We start from the raw sequence: 24,238 nt of genomic DNA on the forward strand, positions 1-24,238 counted from the left end.
TAAAAAAAAAAAAAAAGAAAAGAAAGAAAAAGAAAAGAGAAAGAAGGAAGGAAGGAAGGAAACAAAAAGAAAGAAAGAAGGTCAGATTATATGAAATGTATATACCTCAGGTAGGAAATTTCAGAAACAGGAAAATACGGTAAATGTTGATTTGGGGGTGAGGGGCTGAAAATACATGCCTAGAGCTGCAAAAATGCAACATGATTAGCAGCAGTATCCCCAAAAGTGCAGTAGCTGGGACTTCCTGAAAGCAGTTATATTGGTTTTGTAGGGCTACAGTCAAAAGGTATGATGAGCTTGGCAGCTTAAAACAACAGAAATGTATAGTCTCACAGTTCTGGAGGCCAGGAGATCAAGGTGTTTGCAGAGCCATGCCTCCTCTGACTCCTCCCTGGCCTCTTTCTTGCTTCCAGTGGTTTCTGCAGCAATCTTTGGTGTTCTCAGGCTTGCAGCTGCATAACTCCAGTCTCAGCCTCGGGACGTTCTCCCTGTGTGTCTCCTCCTTCAAGTGGCTGCCCCTTATAATAACACCAGACATATCAGATTAGGGATGCAACTAAGACCTCATATTAACTAATTATATTTGCAGTGACTGTATTTTCCAAATAAGGTCACATTCAGAGGTATTGGAAGTTAGGACTTCCATATATCTTTTTAAAATAAATTAAATTAAAAATAATTGGTCAGGCATGGTAATACATGTCTATAGTACCAGCTACTCAGGAGGCTGAGGTGGGAGGGTCTTGATATGTTGCCCAGGCTGTTCTTGAACTCCTGGCTTCCAGTGATCCTCCTGTCTTGGCTTCTCTAAGTTCTGGGATTATAAACATGAGCCACCACATCCCACATATCTTTTTTTTTAAATTGAGATGGAGTTTTCCTTTTGTTGCCCAGGTTGGAGTGCAATGGCATGATCTCAGCTCACTACAACCTCTGCCTCCCTAATTCAAATGGTTCTCCTGCCTCAGCCTCTTCAGTAGCTGGGATTACAGGCATGTAACACCATGCCTGGCTAATTTTTTGTATTTTTAGTAGAGATGGGGTTTCACCATGTTGACCAGGCTGATCTCAAACTCTTGACCTCATAATCCACCCACCTCGGCCTCCCAAAGTGCTGGGATTATAGGCATGAGCTACCGCGCCCGGCCCCCACATATCTTTTTAATGGAAGTGGGGCAGCATACACAATTCAGTGCTCGTAACAGTAGCTATCTGTTGTCTTCTGTTATTCCCGTTTATATTTATATCTCTGTTGCTTTGTCTGTCCTTTCACACTGCTTCTTTCTTCACATCTCTTTCTTTTTTTGAGATGGAGTCACCTGTTGCCTAGGCTGGAGTGCAGTGGCGTGATCTTGGCTTACTGCAACCTCCACCTCCCAGGTTCAAGTGATTCTCCTGCTTCAGCCTCCCTAGTAGCTGGACTACAGGCACCCACCACTACACCCGGCTAATTTTTGTATTTTTAGTAAAGACAGAGTTTCATCATGTTGGCCAGCTGGTCTCGAACTCCTGATCTCAGGTGATCCACCTACATTGGCCTCCCAAAGTGCTGGGATTACAGGCGTGAGTCACCATGCCTGGCTGATATCTCCTCTTGCATGAATGTAACACAGACCCAAAATATCTTTTTATTTGCTATTTTGTGAAGTACAGTTTTATCTTAGGCTAAGAAGCCCGTTGTGTTATTTTCCTTTTGTTGCTGTGACAAATTAGCATAAACTTAGTGGCTTAAAACAGCACAAGTTCATTGCCCTACAGCTCTGGAGGCTGCAATTCCAAAATGACTCTGATAGGGGATAAAACTAAGATGTTAGCCAGCTGTGGTGTCCTGTCTCAAAAAAAAAAAAAAAAGGAGAAAAACTGATAATTCTGATTCCAAATAACTGAGTGACTTAGAGCAAGTTTTATTTAATCTCTGGGAGCTTCAGCTGCCTTATCTACAAAAGTGAATGGTAGAGATATGTTTTGTATTCTTCATAGATATTTTCACCTCATCCTCTCTCTCTCTCTCCATCTCCATCCATCCATCCATCCTTCCTTCTTTCCATCTATTACCTTCTTTTTTGAGACAGAGTTTTGCTCTTGTTGCTCAGGCTGTAGTGCAGTGGCGCAATCTCGGCTGAATGCAACCTGTGCCTTCCGGGTTCAAGTCTCAGCCTACCAAGTAGCTGGGATTACAGGCGTTCACCACCACACCTGGCTAATTTTTGTATTTTTAGTAGAGACTGGGTTTCACCATGTTGGCCAGGCTGGTCTTGAACTCCTGACTTCAGGTGATCCACCCACCTTGGCCACCCAGAGTGCTGAGGTTACAGGCGTGAACCACCGCGCCCAGCCCCATCCATCTATTATTGAGAGGTGCAGGTGAAGAAATTGTTTGGCAGGGAGCTGTATAGTGGAAGAGTTCAGATGTCGGAGAGGCCTGGCTTTGAATCATGATTCTGCTATTTTATCCTATGCGACCTTGGGGAAAGTTCCTGAACCTATCTGAGCCTCACTTTACTCGTCTGTCAAAGTGAAGACATTGGTAGTACCAGGAGAATTAAATGGAATGTTATATATATGAAGCACAGAGCCAGGACAGAGTAGCTGCTTTAAAAATGATAGCAATTAGCATTATGATTATTAAAAGCTATTGCAGAATACTTTTTTCACGTTCAGGGACTTGTTCTCAGGCAGAGCAATGTAATTTCCTTCCTACTATCCTAAACTTCTCTCCATCAGTTCCCTATTCCTCAGCACTTGTTCTGTTCCGGAAACTTGGCAGATAGTGTGTGCAGTTATTTTCAGAGGAATGAGTGGGTAAAATCGGCAGCATTTCCCCCGGAGTGTCTGTGCCCAGGGAGTATGAGTTTATGGCGCATCTGCTTTGTGTATAAAAGCCTTGTCCTCCCCCAGCATCACCCCGTTGCCTTGGAGGCAGAGCAAGCAGGGACCCGGCTACTGCCTGCACCCCTCATTCCCTGCCAGTCAGTGGAGTCTTTGCCGACCAGCTGCATAGTTGCCGGGGTGGTAAACAGCAGCAATGGCATTCCCTCCAGGTGCCTGGCTAGGCAGGGGAAAGCTGTCATTGCTGGAGGGCCAGCAGCTTTGGAACGACTTGGGAACAGAGATCCCTCACCAGTCTGCAGCCCAGCCTGAGATAATGATGAAAATGATGATGGCCAAGCGTGTTGGCTTATGCCTAAATCCCAGCACTTTGGGAGGTTGAGGCAGGAGGCCCACTTGAGCCCAAGATTTCAAGAACAGCCTGGGCAACATAGTGAGACCCCCATCTCTACACTAAAGAAATAAAATTAGCCAAGCGCAGTGGTGCACACCTCTGGTCCCAGCTACATGGGAGGCTGAGATGGGAGGATTGCTTGAGCCCAGGAGGTCAAAGCTACAGTAACCCATGATTGTGCCATTGCATTTCAGCCTGGGCAACAGAGTGAGACCCTGTGTCAAAAAATAAAATAAATAGGCTGGATATGGTGGCTCACCCCTGTAATCCCAGCACTTTGGGAGGCTGATGTGGGCGGATCGCCTGAGGTCAGCAGTTCGAGACCAGCCTGGCCAACATGGTGAAACCCTGTCTCTACTAAAAATACAAAAAAAATTAGCCAGGCATGGTGGTGGACACCTATAATCCCAGCTACTTGGGAGGCTGAGGCAGGAAAATCACATGAACCTGAGAGGCGGAGGTTGCAATAAGCCAAGATCGCACCATTGCATTCCAGCCTGAGTGACAAGAGTGAGACTCCGTCTCAAAATAAATAAATAAGAGATAATGACAATAATTATAGCTAATAGAATGATGGCATCTGCTCCTCTCACTGTCCTAGCTCAGAATGTCTGTATATGGTCCCCTTTACCCCCCTATATAGGGATGGGTGTCTTCCTCACTGCCCTACTTGGTGTCCAGAGGTTGCCTTGGATCTTATGGTTGTCTGGGGCGGGAGCGCGTTGTTGTCAAGGGAGGCTATGTGCTCTTGGAGCAGCTGTACGATGGTGGGAATGAAGACCTTGATCGTGGGGCAGAGCCTCTTCTTACCTCAATTGAGAAGGAGTGGTTGTCACCAGGAGAGCCTTTGGTGTGACCTGGGGCATGCCATGTGTTCCTGTCTGTACTCTCTTGACCTCTCACCTGGCATTTCCTGGGCATTAGTCTCATTTGTGATCTATGCTTGGCTCAGGGACTCTGGTGTTGAATTTCCTTTCTCTCCACTCCAGCCACTCCTTTCTAACCTAGCCCTTTCTCCCTCTACACCCCGGCCCTGCTAATGTCTTTTCTCTCATAGCAGCCTTTATGGCAGATCAAGAGGATCTTCACTGACCATTAACAACAAAGCTAACAGATTATTCACAATAGAAAGTTCTTTCGTCTTTTCTTTCCTTTTTTTTAGGGGGTTGGAGTAGAGTTCAATGGCATGGTTTTGACTCACCTCAACCTCCACCTCCCAGGTTCAAGCGATTCTCCTACCGAAGCCTCCCAATTAGCTGGGATTGCAGGAATGTGCCACCACACCTGGCTAATTTTTTGTATTTTTAGTAGAGATGGGTTTTCTCCATGTTGGTCAGGCTGGTCTCGAACTCCTGACCTCAGGTGATCTGCCCACCTTGGCCTCCCAAAGTGTGGGATTGCAGGCATGAGCCACCATGCCTGGCCAATTCTTTCCTCTTTTTGTAAGGGCAGGGAGGAATCTATCTTCAGAAAACACAGAACATCTAAACTCTACTTCCTGAACTCTAGAGCTAAATTTTTAACTGAAAAACAAAAACAATCAGGCCGAATCATTACTTTACCCTGTTTATTTATTTTTTATTATTATTTTCAATCAGGGTCTCATTCTGCTTCAGTGGTGTAAACATGACTCACTGCAGCCTCAACCTCCCAGTTTCAGGTGATCCTCCCACCTCAGCCTCCCGGGTGGCTGGGACTACAGGCATGCACCACGATATTTGGCTAATTTTTGGATTTTTTGTACAGACAGAGCCTCACTGTTTTCCCCAGGCTGTTCTCCAACTTCTGGGCTCAAGCAATCCTCCAGCCTCAGCCTCCCAAAATGCTGGGATTACAGGTGTGAGCTGCTAAGCCAGACTTAACCTGTGTTTGAATCTACTTGTTCATTTTGCAGGAGAAACAAACTGAAAGCTCAGAAAGGAAAGAAACTTCCTCAAGTTGGCATGTGGTTACTAAACAGCCACCTCAGAATCTGAACAGTGGCACCAATGCTGAAGCCTGTTGGTTTAGCCATTGGACTATCCCACCTCTTTTGTGATTTTGGGCAAATCCCCCCTCATAGCCTCAGTTTACCCTACTGTTCTATGAAGATAAACACTTCTCTTGCAGGGTGGCAGTTATAGTGATAGTTGTAGTAATAACGGATGATGGTGGTGGTCAGTGCTTACATATTCTTTTTTTTTTTTTTTTTGAGATAGAGTTTCCCTCTTGTTGCCAAGGCTGGATTGCAATGGCTTGATCTCGGCTCACCACAACCTCCACCTCCCAGGTTCAAGTAATTCTGCCTCAGCCTCTCGAGTAGCTGGAAGTATAGGCATGTACCACCACGCCTGGCTAATTTTGTATTTTTAGTAGGGACAGGGTCTCTCCATGTTGGTCAGGCTGGCCTTGAACTCCTGACCTCAAAGTGCTGTGATTACAGGTGAGGTATAAGCTACTGTGCCTGGCCAGTGCTTATGTATTCTTATTTGTCCCCTTTGAAACGTCCTTTATGTGTTGACAGACAGCCTCTGAATGGGTACACTGATGACAGGGATTGGGGAAGATGCATGGAATGCGGTTATAATGGTGCCTGACACATGGTGGGCTGTAAGTAGTGGGTCTTATTATTATTACTGTTATTAGTGGGGACATGAAGTGATTGATGCTGGTCTTGGGTCTGAGAGGCTTCACGAAAGCCCTGCCCCCATCAACAGCAGCTCCCATGTTTTGGAAACTTTTCTAGCATGTTCTTTCCACTTTGGCATTGCATTCTCTTGGCACCTTCCAAAAGATAGGCCTCCCCCAACAGTTAACAGGGAGAAATTATTTTTCTCTAAAAAATTCTCTTCAGGCCAGGCGTTATGGCTTGCACCTATAATCCCATCACTTTGGGAGGCCGAGGCGGGTGGATCACAAGGTCAGAAGTTCAAGACCAGCCTGGCCAACATGTTGAAACCCTGTCCCTACTAAAAATACAAAATTAGGCATGGTGGCACATGCCTGTAATTCCAGCTATTTGAGAGGCTGAGGCAGGAGAATTACTTGAATCTGGGAGGCGGAGGTTGTGGTGAGCTGAGATAGCGCCATTGCACTCCAGCCTGGGCAACGAGAGCGAAACTCTACCTCAAAAAAAAAAAAAAAAAAAAAGAATATGTAAGCACTGGCCACCACCATCATCCATTATTACTACAATTATCACTATGACTGCCACTGTGCAAGAGAATTGTTTATCTTCATAGAACAGTAGGGTAAACTGAGGCTCTGAGGGAGGATAGTCCATTGGCTAAACCAACAGGCCATGCCACTGCACTCCAGCCTGGGCAACAGAACAAGACTCCATCTCAAAATAGAAAATAATTCTGCCCTTCTTTTGGCTTTCCTTTCATGTTGGGTAACAGAGTCTCTGAGGGCAGGATGAATCTGGGTGGGTCCAGTGGATGACTGGTTTCTGCAGTGAAGGACCTGGGTGCTTCTCAATGGAGGAACCAGGGAGAACGGCTCCCCAGGGAGAGAGGAAACAGCCTGTGTGGCCCAGCCGCCTGCTCCAGGTCATGGTCATGACTCTGGCTCCTAGCAGTGAGGACCTGAGCAACACCTGCATTCCCCTGGGAGCTGCTGCAGCTTCCTGAAGCACCGGCTCCCTTCTGCAAGGAAGAAATCTGGCATTGCAAAGACAGCATCTCACTGGTTTCTGAGTGCCAGCTGGCGCCCTGGGACCAGCTATAAAACTGAGTTCTTGTTTCCTTAGGATCAGGTGGGAGGGAATCTGGGCCTCCCGCACCAAGACAATGGGAATAATAATAGTGATGTCGATGATGACAACAGTAACAGAAGCAGCTACCTTTTAGTGAGTGTCAGACAATCTGTCGGGGGCTTTGTGTTCATTGTCAGATTTTATCTGTAACAACCCGATGAGGTGGACATCATTCCCCCATTTTACAGATAGGGAGATAGAAGCTTAGAGAGCTTCAGGACTCTACGCCCAAGGTTACACAGTGATACAGTCTGGCTGGGTCCTCATCCAAATCTCACCTTGAATTGTAATAATCCCCACATGTCCAAGGTGGGGCCAGGTGGAGATAACTGAAACATGAGGGCAGTTTCCCCCATACTCTTCTCATGATAGTGAGTAAGTCTCACAAGAGGTTGATAAAACTGATGGTTTTATAAATGGGAGTTCCCTTGTACACGCTCTCTTGCCTGCTGCCATGCTCTTCCTTTGTCTTCCGCCATGATTGTGAGGCCTTTCAGCCATGGGGAAGTGTGAGTCCATCAAACCCCTTTCCTTTATAAATTACCCAGTCTCGTTATGTCTTTATTAGCAGCATAAGAACAGACTAATATACACAGCCACTGAGTGACCAAGCGAGGGTTCCAACCCCAGGTCTAACTGATGACAGAACCAGGGCTCTCACTGCTACAACCATGTGGCTTTAAAGGGTGTGTTGGTCCCAATATATGGTAGCCACTGAGAGCATGCCACCTGTGTTTGAATCAGGCCTTTGCCACTTTTCTGTTTTGGAGACAGGGTCTCGCTGTCATCCAGAGTCATCAGGGCTCACTGCAGCCTCCACCTCTCTGGCTCAAGCGAGGATCCCACCTCAGCCTATTGGGTAGCTGGGACTACTGTGTGTACCACCACACACAACTAATTTTTGTATTTTTTGTAGAAACAGGGTTTCGTCGTGTTGCTCAGGCTGGTCTCAAACTCCTGACCTCAAGCAATCTTCCCTCCTCAGCCTCCCAAAATGTTGCGATTACAGGGATAAGACTCCCCGCCTGGCCTTTCTCACACTTTCTTGCTGTGTGACCTTGGGGAGTTTGCGTACCTGAGCTTTAGTTTCCTCTTTGGGAAAGTGGGGCAATGGTGGCAATAAATAGTGCCTCATAACATCAGTATGGAGATTAAATGAGATAACACAATGCTCAATGCCTTGGAATGCAGCAGGGCTTCCCAGCCTTGACACTGACATTCTGGGTGAGATAATGCTTTATTGTGGGGGCTCTCCTGGGAAGTGTGGGATGTTTAGTAGCAATCTTGGCCTCTGGCTGCTAGATGACAGTAGCAGCCCACCCCCTTTCCCCAGTGCTATACACAAGCATGTGATCAATGTCCACAAGGTGTATGTGTGGGGGGATTGCCTCCCTTTAAGAATCAATGATACATAGTAAGTGCCTGATCCATGTTAGGCATTTTATGATGATTATTCTGACAGGACCTTAAGATGCCTCAAAGCTGATCTGTTGATGGAAGTACTTTCTGGAAATCTTTAACCGTGCTCAAAGCTAGGAGGGCAGCCTCTCAAGGAAATCTGGAATTGTTCCCTGGCTAGGAATATCAGAAGGGAAAACCATCCCAGACACAGAGCTATGCTTCCTCCTTGGTGATAATAAGCAGTTTGGTTCTCAGTTCCTTTAGCAGGGACCTCTTAAAAGTGGTCTTCTGCAGCACCATGACAAGTCATGGGTACTTTTTAAAAAGTATTTTGGGTTTCCTATCATTTTAGTAATCCAGGCAGCAATAACTGAGCACCTCTTGTATGCCAGATTTCACAATATAAGTATTAGTAGATACTGGGTGCGGTGGCTTGCACCTGTAATCTTAGCACTTTGAGAGGCTAAGGTGGGTGGATCACCTGAGGTTAGGAGTTTGAGACCAGCCTGGCTAACATCGTGAAATCCATCTCTCCTAAAAATAGAAAAATTAACTGGGGAAGGTGGTGCATGTCTGTAGTCCTAGCTTGGGAGGCTGAGGCAGGAGAATTGCTTGAACCTGGGAGGCAGAGATTGCAGTGAGCCAAGATCATGCCACTGCACTCCAACCCGGGGGACAGAGCAAGACTCTGTCTCAAAGGGGGAAAAAAAAACATCAATATGATCAATAGCTGACATTTAGCAGGCCCTTAAAGGGTGCGAGCTGTGTTCTAAGTTTCCTAGCCATGTCATTTCAATTTCTCAGTTCAGCCTCTGTGATAGTTTTACATGTCAACTTGACTGGATCAGGAGTGCCCAGATATGTGGTAGAACATTATTTCTGACTGTGTGAGTGTTTCCGGAAGAGATTAGCATTTGAATCAGTAGCCTGAGTGAAGAAGATCCGCCTTCCCCAGTGTGAGTGGGCAGCAACCGATCTGTTGAGAGCTCAAATAGAACCAAAGGTGGAGGAAGGAAGAATTTGCCCCGTCTCATTCCCATCTCCTCCTGCCCTCCGACTGGCGTTCACTCAGCATCTCTAGTTCTCAGGTCATCCAATTTGGGCTGAATTACAGTATTGACTTTCCTGAGCATCCAGCCTGCGGATAGCCAGGAGTGGGACTTATCAGCCTCTGAATCACATAAGCCAATTTCTTCTAGTGCATCTCCTTTTTTACTTTTTACTTTTTTTTTTTTTTTTTTTGAGACGGAGTCTTACTCTGCCACGCAGGCTAGAGTGCAGCAGCACAATCTCGAACCACTGCAACCTTCGTCTCTTGGATTCAAGCAATTCTCCTGCTCAGCCTCCTAAGTAGCTGGCAATACAGGTGCCTGCCACCGTGCCTGGCTAATTTTTGTATTTTTAGTAGAGATGGGGTTTTACCATGTTGGCCAGGCTGGTCTCAAACTCCTGACCTCAAGTGATCTGCCCACCTTGGCCTTCCAAAGTTCTGGGATTACAGGCATAAGCCACCTCACCTGGCCTCCATTTTTACATTTAACTTATGGTTCTGTTTCTCTGGAGAACCCTGATTAATACACTAGCAAAACATCCCAATTTTGTTTTTCTTTTTAGAGACAGGGTCTCAGTACATCACCCAGGCTGGAGTGCAGCGATGTGAACACAGCTCACTGCAACCTTTAACTTCTGGGCACAAGTAATCCTCCCACATCAGCCTCCTGGGTAGCTGGGACTAAAAGTGTGTACCACTATGTCTGGCAAATTTTTTAATTTTTGGTAGAGTCAGGGTCTCACTATGTTGCCCAGGCTGGTCTCAAACTCCCGGCCTTAAGTGATCCTCCCTCCTTGGCACTCCCAAAGTGCTGGGATTACTGGCGTGAGCCACTGCACTCTGGCCAAACATCCACATTATATTATCCCCATTTTACAAATGAGAAAAATAAGGTACAGAAAAGTTAAAGCACCTTACCTATGAGTACACAGCCAACAAGTGGAGAAACAGAAGTTCACACCCAGGTGGGTCTGGCTCCAGGGCCACTTTAATGATCTGAGTTAGACAAGATGTTCTGCCCTTAGGGAGCTCACAGCCTGGAAGGGAAGTGAGATAATAGTAGCAGAGGGGTGAGGATGAAAGTAACCCCAGGGTACTGTTGGACCCGAGAGTGGAGGAGAAGCATCTGGACAGTGTTGTCAGGGAAAGCCTCCTTCAGAGGGCAGGCTGGAAGTCAGCTTTAAAAGTGCAGGTGACAGGCAGGACAGTAGTATTCTGGCTGCAGGGACCAGATATCCAAAGGTCCCAAAGTTGGCTGGGTACAATGGCGCATGCCCATAATCTCAGCTACTAGGAAGGCGGAGGTGGGAGGATCACTTGAGCCCAGAGGTTCAAGGCTGCAGTGAGCTGTGTTCCTGCCACTGCACTCCAGCCTGGATGACAGAGCAAGATCTCATCAATTAAAAAAATAATAAACTCCCAAAGTCCAGAGCCATAGAACAACACAATATATGTGTGGTGAACCACAAATGACTGCAGCCAAGAGTGTGAGGCAAGAACTGAGAGATGAGAACCAAGAGGGGCTGCAGGACCAGATCACAAAGGCTGCTAAGCAGAGGAACTAGAACATCAAAGAAACCCATTATTTTGCAAAACATATCCAGGATGGATTAGGTTGGCAGGACCTGGTTCCAGTAGAAGAATAGCAGGTATGTGTTTATTAAGTTGAAAGAATGAAAAAAGTAAATGCCTTTAGAAATGTTGACCAAAAAACTCAGCATGGATGGAATTGTAGTGAGCTCCAGGAGATCTGTGCATGAGTGATCTGGCTTGCTGTGTTAGGATTGCTGGGTTGCACAGCTCTAGGGAGCACTGTCCAGTTTGGGTCAATGACACTCTCTGGAGCCATGCTGTCCTCTAGCACTTTCTGCAAAGGTAGACCTGTTCTGTTTGTGCTGTTCATTACAATAGCCACTGGACACACGTGGGAATTAAGTACTTGAAATGTAGCTAGTGTGACTGAGGAACATAATTTTAAAATTTTATTTTTAATTAATTAAAATTTAAATTTAAATAGCTGCCTGTGCCTAGAGGCTATCATTTGGACAGTACAGCCCTGGAGTCTCACGATACCCTGTCTGTGTGGCTGCGTGTTGTGGCATTGACCTATAAGATCCTTGGCAAATCACTTGCCTTCCAGAACACTGTTATTTTTCTTTGTGTCTTTGGGACTGCTAGAGTGAAACATGAAACAGAACAAATTAGCAGGCATCTCAGAGATAATTAATGGTTTGAATGATGTGAAAAAGACAAAACCAACCAACTAACAAACCAAACAATAAACAACTCAAATGACCAGTCAGTGAGAAAGTTGGCATGCAATTTATAGCCCTGCCAGCAGAATAAGAAAGAGGCTGGTCTTTGCAATGGAATAAAAAATTTTTCCTTGGAATAAAAAGATTATAGGCTAGGCGCAGTGGCTCATGCCTGTAATCCCAGCACTTTGGGAGGCTTCGGTGAGTGATCACCTGAGGTCAGGAGTTCAAGACCAGCCTGGCCAACATGTTGAAACCCCATCTGTACTAAAAATTACAAAAATTCACCAGGCGTGGTGGCGGGCACCTGTAATCCCAGCTACTTGGGTGGCTGAGACAGGGAGAATTGCCTGAACCCAGGAGGCGGAGGTTGCAGTGAGCCAAGATTATGCGACTGCATGCCAACCTGGGAGACAGAGTGAGACTCTCTCTCTCTCTCAAAAAAAAAAAAAAAAAAAAAAAAAAAAAAAAAAAAAAAAAAAAAGAAAGAAAGAAAAGAAAAAAGGAAAAAAAGTCTTGGCTGGGTGGTTTTGAAGATGGAGTTGCAGGAATCTATCTCTAACTGAATAAGGGACCTATGAAGTAACGATTTCCCACTCTCACTACATGCAAGCATCTTTCCCCTAGGATGGTGACCACTGGCAAATTGAATGAATGGCTCAGTTTTGCATTCTTCTTTGTATTCAAGATCTTTGACTGGTCCCCTGCAACTTCTGCCATTGGAGAGGCAGGATTGCCCCTTAAATTTGGGTTTGATCATGTGGTTCACTTTAGCCCATGGGACAGCAGCAGGTTTGATGTTACCAAAAGCTTGAAAAGCAATTGCATGATGGGGCTTGCTGTCTTGTGCCTCTCTCGTCACCATGAGAATAACTTGCATGGGCACGCACCTGCCCACCGGTCCCAGGGAGAGGATGGGAAGCAAGTGGAACAAGACACTATACCAACCAGCCCAACCCACCCTAGTGTCAGCCCAGTCAGAGATATACCAGTAAGAGCTCAGCCTAGGTCAGCCAACTCCAGTCAATTACAGACACATGAGCTTTTGCTTTCATCAACTGAGATTTTGTAGTTGTTATGTAGCAGAGGAACTGATACATGGCTGTTAATTTAATTTGAAATGTCATCATTCTCCTGGAGAATTGAAATTGCGGTATTTAATGATTTATATTACCATGTCTCTGCCCTTTCACACACTGGTTTCTCTTGATAACATTTACAAGTTAAATATTTCTTTTTGGGCTTTTAAGGGCATTACATTCTCATTTGAGATAGTAATATAGAGAAGAAAGAAAATTTAAAAATTATATATAGTATCAACCCCCCAGATATAATCACTGTTAACATTTTGTTGTATATTTTTTTGGATATAAACCAAGATAGCTATATACTTGTACATGCATATACATACACATACATATAAATGGAACCATATTACATAGAAAACTGCATTCTGCATTATTTTACTTAGTTCAACATTATATACATCAGCATTTCCCTATGTCCTTAAATTTCTCCAGGAACATGATTCTTAGCAGCTGCATATTGATATTCTATGGTATGGCTGTATCATATTTTATTTAAACATTTGCTACTTTTGGACATTTCAATTCTTTGCAATTTTTCACCATTACAAATGATGCTGCAGTGTTAATCTTTGTACATAAATCTCAGTGTGCTTCTGTGATTGTTCCCTTAGGCTGTGTTCCTAGAAGTGAAATTCCTTGGTGAAAGGGTTCAAACAATTTTAATAAGGTATTGCTAAAAAAAAAAAAAAAAAAAAAAGGCAATTTATAGCCCTGCCAGCAGAAGAAGAAAAAGGCTGGTCTTTGTAATTTACAAAGACACATTGGGGAGATTTTAAAGTGGACAGATTGGGACTGGAGCCTCTAAGTTTGTGGTTTACACAGGACCATCAACTTGTAGTCATGTGAACTTCATTAAGTGTGACATTGAGGGATGACCCTGAAACAAATCACAGGACCCCAGTGTTCTTCTTTTTCCCCTTGAGACCAAGTCTTGCTCTTTTGCCCAGGCTAGAGTAAAGTGGTATGATCTTGGCTCACTGCAACCTCTGCCTCCCGGGTTCAAACAATTTTCCTGCCTCATTCTCCTGAGTAGCTGGGATTACAGGTGTGAGCCACCACGCCTGGCTAATTTTTGTATTTTTAGTAGAAATGAAGTTTCACCATGTTGGCCAGACTGGTCTTGAACTCCTGACCTCAGATGATCTGCCTGCCTCGGCCTCCCAAAGTGTTGAGATTACAAACGTCAGCCACCATGCCCAGCCAACCCCACTGTTCTTGTCCTGCCCAGTCACTTCTAATTGTGTGATTTCCGTCTAAAGCCTGAGTAGTGCTATTTAGAGTAGGTAGACACAATCTGATTTTTAAAGTTCAGGGGTATGACCCAGGAGATCTCTTCTTTGTGGACAATTCCTGCTTCTGTTAAACATCCCAGTCACCTAAGAGCAAACTCTGGATCTATCCTTTTGTAACTTTGAGACTTTGCTAATCCACCTATTTTCTCTGAGCCCAGGGTTCCTTATCAGTAAAATGGGAGCAAAGCTATGATTTAAACTGCCAAATTATCTAGCAAACCCAGTCATTTCCAAAATGGTTTTTTTGACTCTTGCATATCCCAGATGGAATTTTTACAGGGCTGTGAAAAATGATGTAGGCTATTATGAATGGAGAGACATGTGTCTGTAAAGGCTTGTTCTGTACTATGACATAACATACTTTTGACTTTTCTTAAGAGTGAAACACCCTTTTAAACGGAAATGTGGAATTTTGCTTCTGATAATGGACAAGTGGGTGCCTACTGGGCTGATCTTGCGTCAGATAACAAATATAATCCCTGAAAAAAATTATTTAAAAAATCCAGCTACCTAAAGGATGGGTGGTTGTGGCTAAAACTCCAACAGAAAAACCTGCAGTCCCTCTGGGCTGAGGAGCCAGAGGATAGAGTTACAGACATCTGCTCTCATGGGAAAGTGACCTGGAGATGGCAAGGTTTAACTCTGTGTATAAATTCTGCCCCAATATCTGGCTGACTTCTGAAGTATCTATGCACCAGGCAAACCCTAAAAGAGCCCAGATAAAGCTAAAAGAGATGACCTGAGAAATAAGCTGCTGCCCCACTGGTAGAGTTTTCAGTTTGAATCCAACCAAGTTAATTGCCTCCAAACAAACATTAAAAAATCAACACTCTTTGGAGAAATGCCACAGAATCCAGAGTCTCTACAATGTAATATTCATAATATCTAGGATACAATCTAAAATCACTCAATGCAAACAAATGGAAAAACATGGCCCATTCTCTAGCAAAAAGACAATGAATAGGAACCAACTCCAAGGTAACCCAGATGTTGGACGATGGAATTAGCAGACAAGTTGTTTTTCTTTTCTTTTTTTTTTTTTTTGAGATGGAGTTTCACTCTCTCACCCAGGCTGGAGTGAAGTGGTGCGATTTCGCCTCACTGCAACTTCCTCCCCGCCACGTTCAAGCAATTCTCCTGCCTCAGCCTCCCAAGTGCTGGGATTATAGGCATGTGCCACCATACCTGGCTAATTTTTGTATTTTTAGTAGAGACAGGGTTTTGCCATGTTGGCCAGGGTGGTCTCAAACTCCTGACCCCAGGTGATCCACCTGCTTTGGCCTCCCAAAATGCTGGAATTACAGGTGTGAGCCACCACGTCTTGCCCAGACAAGAATTTTTAAAGCAGCTATTCTAATAATGCTCCATGATCTAAGGGAAACCTGCTCATAAGAAATGAAAAAATTAGAAATTTCAGCCTCAAATAGAAATAATAAGAAAGAAACAATGGGAACTTCTAGGTCTAGAACATACAATGTCTAAAATAAAACATCCACAGGAGGGGGTTGATTGCAGAATAAAGATGACAAAGGAATGAATTATGAATTTGAAGATGTCAATAGTATTTTTTAAAATATTCATTGATGTACTTTCTCCTCATTTTCCGTTTTTTACTCCATGCTCCCTTCAGTCCCAATCTAAGCAGATGGCTGGGCTCATTGCATAAGGTGGGAGATGGGACTATACAAAAAAACAGAAGAAAGTCTGCAAGTGCCTGCCTTTAGTGTCCTAAAGTCTAAGTCCTTAGGAGAATTAAAAGAATTAGGAATTCTAGGCCAGGTGTGGTAGCTCACACCTGCAATCCCAGCATTTTGGGAGGCCGAGGAGGGCAGATCACAAGGCCAGGAGTTTGACACCAGCCTGACCAACAGGGTGAAACCCATCTCTACTGAAAATCCAAAAATCAGCTGGGAGTGGTGGCGTGTGCTTGTAATCCCAGTTACTGAGGAGGCCGAGGCAGGAGACTCACTTGAACCTGGGAGGCAAAGGTTGCAGTGAGCCGAGATCACGTCACTGCACTCCAGCCTGGGCAACAGAGCGAGACTCTCTCTCAACAACAACAACAAAAAAGATTAGGAATTCCATAATGCTTGCAATTAGAATTAGATTTCCCTAAATTGAGGGAAAAGGAGAGAAAGAAGAGTTGAGAAGAAACATCAGTGCCTCTTAGAGAAAGACCATGCTATGCAGATCTCTGGAGGGTCTTGCACTGCCACATAGATGCTCCAATCAGGAATGACACGAATTCTGCTCACTGAGCAGAAGTAGTCACATGGCCCCACTTGACCCCACAGGGCCCAGGGAATTGTATCCCATCATGAGCCTAGAAAGCTGAAAATATTGGTGAGCAGTGCTGATGATTACCATGGTAGGTATCTTTGTGACCCACATCTTCTCCCACTAGAATGACCATGAATGCCTCCTGTATGGACTGAATGTATACCCTGCTAATTCATATCCTGATGCTCTAACCCATAGTGTGATGGGAGATAGGGTCTTTGGGAGTTAATTAAGGTTGGATGAGGTCATGAGGATCGGGCTCCTATGATGAGGTTAGTGCCCTTATAAGAACAGACTTGTGAGAGCTTGCTTTCTCTCTGCTATGTGAGGTCCCAGTGAGAAGGTAGTTAGCTATAAACCAGGAAGCAGGCCCTCACTGGAAACCAACCAAGCTGCATCTTGATCTTGGACTTCCAGCCTCCAGAACTGCAAGAAAATAAGTTTATGTTGTTTAAGCCACCCAGGCTATGGTATTTTGTCTGGGCAGCCTCAGCTGACTAATAAACCTCTCCCAGAATCTCCCTTCCCCAGTCTCCTGACCTTTAAGCATTCTTCATCCAATCATCCTTCTCCAGAAAACCATTATCATGGGAACAAACTAGGTAGTTTCAAGCAACACAGCTTCACCTAATTCATTTGGTTTTCTTTTTGGATCTCTTCTGGTGTGAGCATGCTTCCTGGTCTGCTGGTCCAGACCCATGGTGGTCCTCAACTCATCATAGGAAACAACTATTCACTCTTTCTTTATCTTTTGCCTTCCTGGCATGTGGCAGGTTTCTTCCCTTTGGCAGCTACAAAGATTCTTCTTTTATCTCAGGAGACCCTGAAAAAACCAAAGCTACTCCTTCCTTCATCACTCAAGGCATGCAGGTGCAGAGGAGAATTGTAGGGACCTGTCCAGTTGGCAGGGAAAACAGGGATAATGGAAAGCTCCATCCAGGTGTCCCATCTCCCTGCCTCTCCTGCCCATCTCACATCTTCTCTGCCCATGCACCTTGTTCTCTTAGCATACCAAACAATTTGTAACTTTCCAAGGGCACCAGTATTTTCTGCCTTGAACTCTGCTGAGAGACAGGGCCTTTGGGAGTCAATTAGAGTTAGATGAGGTCATGAGGGTGGGGCCCCCATGATAATATTAGTGCCCTTATAAGAAAAGACATGTGAGAGCTTGTTCCCTCTCCACCATGTGAGGTCCCAGTGAGAAAGTGGTTATCTATAAACCAGGAAGGGGACTGTTACCAGAACCCAGCCATCTTACACCTTGATCTTGGACTGCCAGTCTCTAGAACTGCATGAAAATACATTGTTTAAGCCACCCAAGACAGCAGAGTTTGGGCACAGTGGCTCATGTCTGTAATGCCAACATTTTGGAAAGCCGAGACAGGCGAATCACTTGAGGTCAGGAGTTTGAGACCAGCCCAGCCAACGTGGTGAAACACTTTCACTACTAAAAATACAAAAATTAGCTGGGTGTGGTGGTGCACGCCTATAATCTTAACTACTCAGGAGGCTTCTTTGTGTCTTTGGGTCTGCTACAGTGAAACATAAAACACAACAAATTAGCAGGTATCTCAGAGATAATGGTCTGAATGATGTGAAAAAGACAAAACCAACTAACTATCAAACCAAGCAATAAACAACTCAAATGACCAGTTAGTGAGAAAGTTGGCATGCTTAATATACATGGTCCCATGGAACAAAAAGTATTGGCAGAGGCCAAGTCTTCTCCTCTGTCTTCTGTGTCTTCCATGAATAAATCTGCCCACATATTTATTCACCAACAAATATTTACTGAACCCCTACTGAGTTTTAGGCACCTACCCTAGGTGCAGGGGATACACTGGTGAAGAGGACATAGTCCCTGCCCTCTTGGAGCTTACAGTCTAGTCAGGGAAACCCAAAGAGTGGGTGCTAAGAATGACCAAGATAGGATGCTAACAGAGAGATCAGCAAAGAGGACCTAATTTGGATGAGAGTGGGTCTGGGAATGCTTGGCTTGAGGAAGTGGCATTTAAGCTGAAACCTGAAGTGTGGGCAGAAATGAGCCAGGTGAAGAATGAAGTGCTTCATGGAGAGATAGAGAGAACATCATCTACAAAATCAGAGCATCCAGAGTCATAAGGAGCTTAGAGCTGTTGAGAAACAGTAAAGGCACTCTAAACAAGAGGAAGTCCAGCCCATCAAGGCTCAGCTCAAATAACCTCTCTTCTGTGGAACCTTCTCTGCCACCTCTGGGTTCTCACAATGCTTGGTACACTCTTCTCTGATGCACACTTATGTGAACATCACGTTTGTGTCATTCCAATGCCTCTTGGAGGTCCCCTGTCTCTCAGGGGCTCATTGGGTCACTCCACAAATGTTTGTGGAGTACCCACTATATGCCAGATTCTGGAGGCACTTTGGTAAATAGAATAAGGCCCCCGCCTTCATAGAGATTATGTTCTTGGAGCAGAGAGAAAACAAACACATGAATGCATGAATTGATGTTTCAAATTCAGGGGATGATAGGTGTTATGAAGAAAATGATGTAGGATTGTATGGTATAAATTGAGGTGGGGCTGGGTGCGTTGGCTCATGCCTATAATCCCAACATTTTGGGAGGCTAAGGTGTGCAGATCACTTGAGGCCAGGAGTTTGTGACCAGGCTTGCCAACATGGTGAAACCCTGTCTTTACTGAAAATACAAAAATTAGCCAGGCGTGGTGACACATGCCTGTAATCTCAGCTACTTGGGAGGCTGAGGCATGAGTATTGCTTGAACCCGGGAGGTAGAGGTTGTAGTGAGCTGAGATGGTGCCACTGCCCTCCAGCTTAGGCAACAGAGCAAGACTGTCTCAAATAAATAAATAAATAAATAAATAAATCAAGGCAGGTGCTAAAATTCATAGTGATAAGGAAAGACTCAAGTGAGGAGATATTTGAGCTGAGAGCTGCCTAATGAGAAGGACCCTGTCCTGGAAGACTGGGGCAGGGAATGAGAGACTGGTCTAAGCAGAGCAAACAGCCAGTGCAAAGGCCCTGGGGTCAGAGAAAGATGGGCATGTTCAGAAGACCAGAAAGATGGATCTTACAGAGTACATGCAGATGGGGTAATAACCCCTGGATTTGTTCTAAATACAATGGGAAGCTTTTGGAGGATTTTATTATTTTATTTACTTATTTATTTTTTTGAGATGGAATTTTGCTCTTGTTGCACAGGCTGGAATGCAATGGTGTGATCTCGGCTCACTGCCTCCACCTCACAGGTTCAGGTGATTCTCTTGCCTCAGCCTCCCAAGTAGCTGAGATTACAGGTGTGTACCACCATGCCCGGCTAATTTTGTATTTTTAAGTAGAGACAGGGTTTTACCACGTTGGCTAGGCTGGTGTCAATCTCCTGAACTCAGGTGATCCACCCTCCTCAGCCTCCCAAAGTGCTGGGATTACAGGCATGAACCACCACGCCTGTCTTTGAAGCTATTGGAAGATTTCAGAGGCACAACTGAAATACAAAAATTAGCCAGGCATGGTGACAGATGCCTGTAATCCCAGCTACTTGGGATCCCAGTTCTTGACCTGGCCTCAAGCTCAAGAACTGAGTAAATTTAGGTGTCAAGACCTAGTTGCATTTTAAAGGCTCACTCTGGCTGCCAGTGGGGAGTCCACAGTGTGGGAGAGGGCAGGCATAGAAGCAGGACATCATGTAGGAGGCTGCTGTAGTTTTCCTGGTGGGCGTGGGTGGCAGCTTGCAAACTGGCCTCAAATGTCCCTGATTCTATGGCTTGAGATAGTCCAAATCCCTCCTTAAGACTTCTCAAGAGATCAGTTCCTAGCTGCCTTTTCCATCTCCAGCAACTGTGCCTGCATGTTGTTCACCACCTCACTGAAGATGAGAGGTTTCATATCACTCCATGCTCACTTGTCCTGGCCTTCCCTCCAGGTCCTGGCACTCCCCTTCCTGTTCTGCTCTGAGGAACAAAGAAAGCCCTCTCATTGTGACACACACAGCAATTTCCTCCTCTTGAAGTCTTAGCACCAGCAGCATTCATGCCCTTTGGGAATCAATTTTGCCCTCAGTGAACTTGTTAAAATATCCTCCCAAACAAATACAGCACTTTCCCCTAAAAGGACATCTGGCAAATGAAGCATTATTTTATTTGTGGCACATCAGCCTCTCCAGATAGCTGGAGAGCTCCCTGAGGGCAGGGCTGTGTATGGATAATAATAATGTCTGTGCCCTAGGTCAAGTTTTCCCAGAATCAGGCCCTGGGATGAGGGTTCATGGGCAAGTGACTTATTAGGAGACTGCTTCCAGGAGAAACTGACAAAAAGATCAGGAATGGGAAGTAGCCGTGCAAGGGTGACATTTCAGATCAAGTTCAGCCTCAGCCTGATACTGCAGGAAGCTCTGGGTACGGAGATGGGTACCTGACACCTTAGAGTTTGTGCCACCTCGAGTCTAGGAGCAGCTGGGCTTTCTATCCTGTCCTTATGAGTCAGTGGCTAAAGACTACCCTGGAAGTGATATAAATTCCCAGATATGCGTAGCGGAGCTTCCATAGCCCAAAGTCAGTCTTCAGGGAAAGGCTGCAGGTGTACAGAGATGGGCTCAAAGGACTCGCAAAAATAGTGCTGAGCTCCCACACTATCCACTCCAGTAAATATCCCCAGTTCTCAGAACAACTGATGCAATGTGTATGCTCAATGGTGTTTGTTGAATTTATCAGCGAATTTAGTGTCCAAGGCTACATACAGGCTGGTATGGATTGCAGTGGGTATAAAGAGACTAGAAAGTCAGAACACTCTTCCTGTAGAAAGCTCTTCTAAGCTTCAGGATCAGGATGCAGACAGGCAGGGCTTGGACTCCTAGTGACAGTAGTGATGGGGTCTCAGATGTCATCGTGATGGTTGGCTATGTCCTATTCTCTGAGAATGTCCCACTAACAACTATTACGTTTGTGCAGTGTTTTGACATTGACAAGTTGTTTTTACATTTAATTTTCCCACTGGGCCCTTAAAACATGCACATGAAAGAGATTATTCCCATTTTAAAGATGAGAAAACTGGGGCTCAGAGGAATGAACTCATTAAGTTTCACATAGCAAAGGACTAAGAATCGAGACTTGAATTTGTTGTTAAAGGTGGTTGATACTGACTAGATTCCTAAGGATGCTTAAGATGATTAACTAATGCAGTTGCTCTTTGCTTCTTTGAGAGAGAGATTGCAAACTGTGGGCCCATATGCCAATTCCAGTTACCAGATGCATTCTGGGTAGCACAGTAATTTTTTCATTTCACAGATGTTTCAGTACTGAATGATTTCACATGAATACCTGGATTTCTGGCTTTTCTTGAAAACTGAACATCTGGTTCCACATTCCATCCTGGCTGGGATTGTGGCTGCTGTCCCATTTTAGATGGGTCACCCTCTCTCCGGTTTTTAAAATTTGCCATCACTGCATATAGCTGCACTGTTTAATAAGGTAACCACTAGCCATATGGGGCTATTGAGTCCTGAACTGTGGCTAGTCCAAACTGAGATGGCTATTAGGGATAAGGGAATCTGGGAGGTATTTTTCCACTTCTATTAAAAAATTCTTATGGGGTTCACACTGGATTTCTGTTGGACCCTAGTGGCCCATAGTCTTCACATCAAGCCAGGTTCTTGCATTTCTGCTCCCTGCCTGACCCTGTAGGCACAAGAGCTTGCAACCCCTGATGAATGAGAAGGAAGTGTGACCTGGAGTCAGGAAGCCAAAGTTCAAGTCCTGGCTCTGACACTTCCTGTGTGATTTTGGGAGAATTACCTCCCCTCTCTGTGCTTGGTCTCTTTGATTGTACAATGAAGACTTTGGACTGAATTTCCAACTTTCTACAATGGAAATCTTTGGACTCAATTTCCAACTTTCTACAATGGAAAGAAACTTCCCCTCCCACACGCCTCTGAATTTACCCTCGTGTGGTGGGGCTCTGCTGCTGTCAGCTTTGATCTGAGATTCCCCAGCTGGGCACCCCCTCCTCTTGCCCTGATTCTCTGCACTCCAGCTGCTTCTGTATCTTTGGGGAGCCCTGTCTCTGTCAGGGGCCTCCATCGTCATTCCACAGGGGGCTGCATCCTGGATCATTCTGCATGGCTTGCTGTTTACAAAATGAGAGGTTGACCATGTTTCCCTTTCCTTTTTCATTAATATCTGCAGTTTGCCCTCATTTCATTCACATACTTTAGCTATTAGTTTGTTCACCTTCCACAATTATTTTCATGCACCCATGGGTTCATAAACCATTGTTCCAAGTGGCGTGTTGCCTATTTTAAGAACTTAATTTGTTTATAATGTGCACATCAGCTGCATGATTTGTTTCTTGCTGGTAATTAACTTTTAAGCTGATGCCATTCCCCTGCCAAAAGTGAAACTCAAGGTAAAGTTGGTAAGATTAATCATGCTGGCTGCATCCAAATCTTCCGATATCTTCATCAGACTCAGCAAGTTTGGGGAAAATGATGTTTTTTTCTTCCACTTCCATCTGTTACCCTGCCGATCTTGGAGCCAATCCATCCATTAGTGGGCTTGAGTGTTGGAGTTGGAATCTGAGACTTTTCAGTTTCTGTACCAAGACAGGCAAACTTTTCCTCCAAAGCCTCTCACCCTGCAACTTGAACCCATCTCTTCCTTCCTGGGAGGGTCCCTGGATACTGATGAATCATGAAATGGTTGTATAATACATCCCAGATTCCCTTAGTGCTGTTGTAGAGTTATTTGCTTGTTTCCATGGTCTTTTGCAATTAGACAAATCAGCAATGTTTTGGATGGATCATCTCCATTGATTGGATGGGGTGTTTGGGTTGTAAATAGCTGCCTTTATTAATCTTTCCATTTAATGATTCTCTGTCTGTAGGTCATGAGTAAAACAGAAATTCCAGATTGCCCTCCTTCGTGGCAAACCTTTAGAAATTAGGTTGTATTAGGACAGTGCTTCTCAAACCTGAATGTGAACTCCTGGGTGAGATTATGATTCAGTTGGTCTAGGGTGGGACCCACAAATCTGCGTTCGACATACTCCCTGAAGAGGCCAGCACCGCTAGTCCGGGACCATACTCTGAGAGGTAGGCATTAGCCAGCCAGCCTTGTGAAGACTGGAATGATATCAGTCTTTTTTCTCATTGGCCTGTGGATACCTGCAACTATTGGGAGACTGAATGAGTGAATGACTGAATGAGCTGCACTGAGAAATGTAGATAATGCTCTCCCAGATCGATCTTATTAGAGTGAGATGCCTTCCTTCTTATTCTCACGCTAGCAAAAAAAAAAAAAAAAAAAAAGTAGTAATTTTATATTTTTCCCAATTTAGGAAGGGCTAAATGTCATACGCTGATTTATCTCCTCCATAGATGTGGTATTTATGTGTGTGTGCACACACATATGTTTGGCTTTTGGAGGTGAATTTATAGTAACAGAATGCTCTTCACCATGTATCTCTTTCTAACTATAGCCTGCCGCCTTCATCTGAAAGGGCCCGCTTCCAGAGATCCCTGCAAATTGAGAAATCCTTGTTCCTGTTTTTAAAATTCTTCAGAGAGCTGCCTGGTTTTCCCTCTAAGGCACTGTTTTTTTCCATATTTCTGATCATATCAATGAAGGAGCTTCAAATAAGTGCTGACTTTCTGTAACACTTCTCTTGAACACCTTGAAGCTTCTATCATTCTTCAGCTACCATGAATGGGTTGTCAGTTTTTCTTGAGGCCAAACTTGTAAATACACACACACCCATACACACACACAGTATTTTAAAGACTAGAAGGTCAGGACATATGACCTGGGTGCTCATTTAAAGAGACAGAGGAGCAGAACATTTTAAAGTGGATCCTTTCCCTAAAACAGGTAGCTGTTTTCACATTTACCTGGAATTTCATGTTCCATTACTGCAGGAGGTCCTC

General features: G+C 44.7%; 1 long non-coding RNA gene across 1 annotated transcript; it reads right to left on the minus strand.

Annotated features, from left to right (window-relative positions):
- Positions 1-78: 78 nt before the first annotated feature.
- Positions 79-24,238, minus strand: LOC119471986. Its single transcript, XR_005201089.1, has 3 exons — positions 24,203-24,238; positions 10,330-10,448; positions 79-518 (listed from the first exon to the last, which is right to left on the minus strand). It is a non-coding gene; the product is annotated as an uncharacterized LOC119471986 (long non-coding RNA).

Source organism: Cebus imitator, unplaced genomic scaffold (genome assembly GCF_001604975.1).
Source record: "Cebus imitator isolate Cc_AM_T3 unplaced genomic scaffold, Cebus_imitator-1.0 Scaffold4, whole genome shotgun sequence".
NCBI lineage: Eukaryota > Metazoa > Chordata > Mammalia > Primates > Cebidae > Cebus > Cebus imitator.